This window comes from Lolium perenne, chromosome 6 (assembly GCF_019359855.2).
Source record: "Lolium perenne isolate Kyuss_39 chromosome 6, Kyuss_2.0, whole genome shotgun sequence".
Lineage (NCBI taxonomy): Eukaryota > Viridiplantae > Streptophyta > Magnoliopsida > Poales > Poaceae > Lolium > Lolium perenne.
In genome coordinates, this window is record NC_067249.2 from 128560174 (window position 1) to 128567253 (window position 7080).

At 38.6% G+C, this 7080-nt stretch overlaps 1 long non-coding RNA gene across 1 annotated transcript; it reads right to left on the bottom strand.

Moving 5' to 3' along the window:
• Positions 1–228: 228 nt before the first annotated feature.
• On the bottom strand, positions 229–2679 carry LOC127334574 (uncharacterized). Its single transcript, XR_007872264.2, has 2 exons — positions 2156–2679; positions 229–1945 (listed from the first exon to the last, which is right to left on the bottom strand). It is a non-coding gene; the product is annotated as an uncharacterized lncRNA (long non-coding RNA).
• Positions 2680–7080: the final 4401 nt, after the last annotated feature.

Consider the following 7080-nt stretch of genomic DNA (forward strand, 5'->3'; position numbering starts at 1 on the left):
TCGAGGTTTCTCTTACATAGATGGAATTTAGTTAGTCTTCGATGTGGGTGCGACAAATTTCAACATGACCTTTCTAAATTAATGTGTTCTGAGAGAAATAAATTGAATTCACAATCGAATATGGAAGACTGAAACTCAAATAAGTATTTGAATTCATATTATAAATTTTTAATTACAATTCAAACAATGTTTGAAATATGAATAAGACAAAATAAGAAGTATTAAGAATAAGGAAATTACATTTTATTAATTATATACACATTTACAAAGTCATTACAATATCCATAATATTACAAATTACAAATATTACAAGAATCTAAAACAGAAAAGAAAAGCTAAGCTAAACCTATTTAAATATCTTCTATTCTTTGTTTCTTTGGTCACCTGCAAAACAAACGAAGAAAACAAAAGGAAAAGGAAAGCCAGGTGGCCAGGTTAGAAAGAAATGGAAAGCAAATAAGAAGATCTTTCTCAGTCCATGCTCATCCACAAGAGGGGATGTACCAGGCAGAGACTTGCGCCACACAAGCAAGTAGCACTGTCACACATGCATGCTATGTGTTGTCTCACGCACAGAGCACATAGGCAGTAGTACAAGGCCAAACACAGCTCAGGTCATCAATAAAAGAGGCATCCCTTGGAGCACACAACTCCTTAGCACAGGGTTCATCGACCAGATCAAGAACACAAGAAACAATAGCTATTCTTCATCCAGGCCATCAAACCATCTTAGAAGATATCCCAGTTCATCCAACCAAGTACCAGTATGGTGGTATCCTAGAACAGGATCAAGCCGGAGCTAGGAGGAGGTGCAGTCAAACAAGCAGTAGATCAAGATCAACATCACCCGCTATCCAACTTTGCTACAACAGGTTGATCCATTGATTTAATATAAGCATCTCAGCATACTAGCTTGCACAACTAGGATCAGGGGAAATAAAGAGAAGAATCCACAACACTCCATCAAACCACCCTTCAACTAAATTTTCATCTAGGAGGATGGAGAGATGGATTTTCCTCTCAGTCTTGCATAGAGGTGCTATGCATGTTCATCACCGAGGTTTAGAGAAGCAACAACCCAGTAGTATCTGTTCATATCATAGATCATGCCTCAGCCTATGCATCATGGGCAGGGCCAAGAAATCAAGCATAGTTCTGTTCTTATCAGTTCTATGTAGAGAAAGAAAGAAAAAGTGAGGTGTCAGTAGAAAGGGGAGCTAGATCACCTAGCCTCAGCTAGTGATCCCTGGTAAAACCAGGAGCTCATACCCTAACCACATACAGAGAGAATAGCAAGATCCCTGTGAGAAAGCCAGTAAATAAATTATGTCCAGAAATACATCTTTCTGATCACTTCAACACATCAAGAACACTAGAAATCATCTAGCAAAGTATATACTTGACCAAGAATATTGTACACAAGTTTGGATGATCATGTGAGCATCAAAAATACCAAATAAGTGAATCTGGAAGTAAATCGCCAAGAAAATACAAATTAACTATTTATATCATGCATATGTACTAGAAAGTCGACATCAACTCAAGTATTATATCTACACAGTTACACTTGTATAAGATGATTAAAACCTGAGCTTTACAGCCATTTATTTATTTACATAGCGACAACAATTATTCGTATGGTTGCTTATCTGTTACCATATGCCTAGTCGAGCTAATGCACACTCCAGCACCCCCACATACACAATTGCTTGATGAAAACATTGTGTGTGCACGTCCTAGTGATACATGATATACTCATCTGTATCAATTAGAGCCTTGACCTACTCCAGAACATCAATTACAGTTTAACCAGGACGCATCTATCTAGCACCAGATCACACCCAGGGCCTGATCACACCTTACCATAGCATCGTGTTCTCACACATGTGCTGGCCAAGAATGTGCACAACACCACCAGCACTACTAGACAATAGCAGTTCATCACCTGCAAACACACAACCTAGTATACGTTCAGGAGATCGCCATTACCACCAAAAATGTGACCGATGAAAACCACTGAACCTAGCCTGTAACAGATCATCGCTCCTCCCCATCATATTGTAGTGAGCAGGGAACCACAACCAAACCACTAGTACCCATCCAACATAAATCATGCACATTACACGGGAGAGGGCAAGGAAGAACCAGAGCTTACCCTGATGCGTGACCGTGGACATAGTCGAGGGAGACGTCGAGGAAGACGTAGGAGGGGCTAGCCAAGCCTTCCACCGCATCATAGCGCGGGAGACCACGGGCAGTCCCAGGGGCAGCATCAGCACTACACCACACCATCAGACCACCACAAAATAGGGGAGGCCGAAACGGAAGGTCGAGCTGGGGCTCGAGGTGCAAGTCGAGGCCGCCAAAAAGGGAGCAGCAGGAGGCGCGGCGGCGCCGGAACAACGCCGGCGGCCGAGCCAAGCCAGAGGCTAGGGTTAGCCGAAGAAGCACGCACGAGTGCGGGCGAACGTCGAGGCGGCGGGGATTCGGTGAAGGAGATCGAGGCGGAGCCACGCCGGCAAGAATCGGCGGGGATGTGGCCGGCTGTGGCCGGAATCAAGACGGCGACGTGGAGGCGAGCAGGGAGCAGAGAGGGGAATCGTGCGTGAGAGCCATGTGAGATAACGAGAGAGAGAGAGAGATGAGGGCCTGGTCGCGTTATCATCCTGGACTTGTACGTCTACGTATATGGCCTAACAATGTGTATACGAGTAACGTATGTCCTAGTTAGCCCAATTAGCTCTCTAGTTAATTAGTGCTGATTAGTGTGTTCGCGTGAGATGTATGGCACTAATGAATGTTTGTGCTTAGGTCTAATACATACACACTTGCATAGGTTTAATACTTACACATTATATAAAATTATCCACAAATCTAATTTTGCATATATAACTTTTGTAATTATTTGATTATGATTTAGAGAAAATAAAACTACTCTAAGGTATGTAACAAAAACATTTTAAAATTACAAATTGTAGTCTGAATTTTAAAAATATATTCCTTACTTAGTTGAATTTCTATAAATACTTAACATATTAATTCAACTTAATCATGTTATAAGTATTGTCCAGATTATTTACACATGATTTAATAATTAAACTAATATGTTATTTTTAATTAATAAAAATCAAGTAAATTCCATAAAATTTAGGATAAGTATAAAAATATCTAAATCATATTCGAGTGCTTTGTTAAATTTTTAATTAAAATATTTTCTTTAAGCTAAATTAGTTAATTAAATCCAAAGCAATTTAGTACTTCAAGAAATTCTTTAAAAAAAATAATACCTTGAACCTAAATATGATATAAAGTGCTATAACTCTATTTTTGAAAATCAATAATAGGAGTTTGCACTCGCACCTTAATTAATACACCTAAGATTTAATAACACCTTAGATCAAACTCTTACATATCTTTGAGCCAACTGAAAATGTTTGAATTATTTTGTATGACCATTTTTAATACTTACAAGTAGGATCTTTATGATTGAACCTTATGTAGGAGGTGGACACTAGATCATGTAGTTTAAGTAAACATTCGTCCTACACTACCAATTTAATCTTATACTAAAAATTGGCCATAATTTGTAGTTGTATCATCCAATATTGTAACAATAGAATTAACCATTAGACATCTTCCCTAGTTCAACTCAACTAAGTTATTACCTTAAGAATTGCATCACAATTAGACAACCCTAGTTCCATTAGGAATCAAACCCTAACCCTATTATTTTATGTGAAACCCTAAATTTCTTCCAACCCTAAAACCCTAATTCATATATGAACTAAAACCCTAACCCTAATATTCCATGTGAACCCTAACGTACTTATAAACCTAAACCTTGGGTTAAACATATGATCATGATATTTTATTTTCATTCATAGGTTCATAATGAGCAACTCAATGCTTATTCATATTCACATAGAATATAGGAATCCTATCACTAATAATTTAGCATCCTATGTATGCATACCCATCAAACTAAGATGATCAAATAGGATCACCCAAATCTAGACCCTAGTTCCTATTCCCAAGGTCATCATCCTTAATTGATCACCTTTAGTATTAAACCAATTTGATCAATCCTAATAGTAACCATGATTGATGTTTGCCCTTACATACCATACTCCACTAAACCTTTCTAGTGTTAGATAATTATGAGCCATCATATCTAGGAGCCAGCTATTCATTACTTAATGATCCAATAAGCAAAACCTAGACAACCTCAACCCTAATTGATATACTTCTTATTACTTAAGAAGTATGTTCTTCAAAAGTTATTCTTTTGAAGAATATAACAAGTAACCATTAACCATGCCATATAGTACTAAGACCAACTACTATGCATTACATGTTAGGATTGTACCAAATCTTATCGTTGGGTGCTAGTAATATTATTGTTATGATATATTGCATTACTTGTTTATGATATCAAGTACCCAAACCTTAATAAGAACCTTGTTTGTGAATCACTCTAAAAGTGCAACACACCTTGAACTAATCATTATCACTCACTAATCCTAAATCATCGGGGTTAGGTCACGCTTAGAACGATTGCATCTCATGCTTATGCATTATTGCATCCTTGCCAACCTTTTAAACATCGTCCTTACCGGACGATGATACTATTTCAGAATTTGGAGTTATTGCGTATCGAAGACCTTGCCTGCATAATCTGGCAGTCAAGAAAGGCAAGTTCATCGCTTGCTCATGCCATTTGAGTATTTTTATCAAATTATTTGCAAAGTACTATGTTTATCACTATTGCATAAAAACCAAAACCACTATTTTCATAACTATGAATATGACTATGTGGTGGGCAATGGAACCATGGATTGTGTTGATATGGTGGAGGTTCCATTGCAAGGGTTTATATCCATCTAGGATTAAACAACAAATGTCGTCCAGTGATTCTTGTGCCGTAATACCCGTGTTAACCATAAGATCTGGAGTGGGACGGAATAGTCAATTGTATTTCCACCTCTTGTACATCAACGGATGCGCTTTACCGTAGACCCTTGATCCAAGAGAGGACAAGTGGTACCCTTGATCCAAGAGAGGACAAGTGGTAGGGTGGGGGTCCCGATAAAGTCCCCACGGTTATTGCGGTCTATGATGGGTTGCAGCTGCCGGCGAAGGAGTTCATGGTAGAGACCTGAACTGTTGTCGTGGTCGGGGTCCATCCTTAATTGGAGTAAGAGGACCGGCGAGGACCCAAGGTCGGGGTTTGCAACAACGGGTGGGTGTATGAGGTAGCGGAGGAATATGATTGGCTATGACCTTATACCGGGCCTCACACCAAAGGAAGTGTGGACGGGTCGCCCCCGGTTGGCACCAAGGTTAAGATCTCTTATGGGTAAAGCAACACACCTCTGCAGAGTGTAATGAATCGTGACCTGTCACTCCCTGTTCCGGGATATGGAACTGCGAACGCGGCCGGAAAGGAGCTCCATGAAGTTCTAGTAAACCGGTGAAGGCTGACGGTCATAGTTCTTCTGAATAAAAGCAACCTTTTGAAGAAATGGTTATGAAAACTTGCATTGGTATTAGACTTTCTGGTCTAATGCTGTAGCTAGTGCATTAAACACCTCTTTCCTATAATGAACTTGTTGAGTACGCTCATACTCATCCCACTCTTAAATCCCCTGCTTAGATATGGAAGCATCGAAGGAGGATCTACAGTGCAACTCGAAGGCCAAGGAGCCAACAACTACTTCACGAGACAAGACCCTGTCAGCGGAGTCAGATATGTCATCCAACAAGGAGAAAACCTAGATTAGCAGTAGAAAGGAACTAGCTTCCTCAACCTAGCTCCTACTTAGCTAGAATCTATTCTTAGCCTCTATAGCTAGTCAAATACTCTACAAATAGAGTTCGTGATAGAATTAGACTACGAGTCGTTCTTCTGGAGTTTATTTGCAGATTTACCTCATTGTAAAGTAGGAGGCTGTGCTGATCTTATGTAATAGAGTAAATGTTGTAATTCTATAGACATGCCTTGGACCCGCATATGTTTCTGTTGTACCACTCTGAGCGATATAATACTAGTGGAACGGTGTTTCATTGGTGTTATATCAGACTTGCATACTACACCATGCAATGGTATGCCGGGTCATCACAGTTGGTATCAGAGCAAATGCTTTGACCCTAGGATTAAAACCCTTTAAAGGAGACCTATAGGATTGGTAGTGTCTATAGGAAGTTGTCTTAGTTAAACCAAATACTTCTTATGACTTGAGATGGATATTCACTTGAGAATAATCCTGACACACTTAAGTCAACCTTTCTTATCTATCTTTACTACGAGAAGTTAGTTAGTTAATCCCAAGTAGGTAGTATACCATTAAGTCCTTAAAACAATAGATGAGTAGATCACAGTTGGTATACAATACATGGTAGTCCAAAGAGAGGGTACAACCATAAGGAAGATATCCTATTGGAAGATGTGTACCAACACATGTTATAGTTAAATAAGAATTACTCAGACCTGCACTAGAAGTAATATCAAGTGATGAAGATAATTAAGATATCCTAATAGAAGATGTAGACCCAGACAAGTAATAGGGTAAATAAAATTTATCTAAACTTGTGAAACAACTGATAGTAAGTGATACAAACAAGTGATATGAGTAGTATAGACCATGATGAGTCAATCATGGGAAATAAGGAAGAGTGATAGGAATAATATATGTCTACTTACAAGGTAGAGTTGCTAATCATATATGATTCACCTGAGAATCATTATGTGATGTACTAGAGCCTCATAAATATTTAGGAGAAGTACAATAAGAAGCCAGTTGTTCAACAACAGTGCAAGAATTGTGTTCCAAAACAATAAGAAGTGTGCCAAGCACATCATGACCATAGTCTTATGATAGAAACACTTGGAAGTATAGGAGCTATATTTCCATAGTTATGTGTTTAGAGTAGCAATGTTAGAACCTAGACATATCATGTGAGATAGTCCTCAATAAAATGAAAGTTAAGTAGTACTTCCAAACAAAACTAGGTTAACCCTAACTATCCTAGACCACTTTGTTTCAAGTTTATCTCATTGCAAATGTGCAATTAAGGTAAATG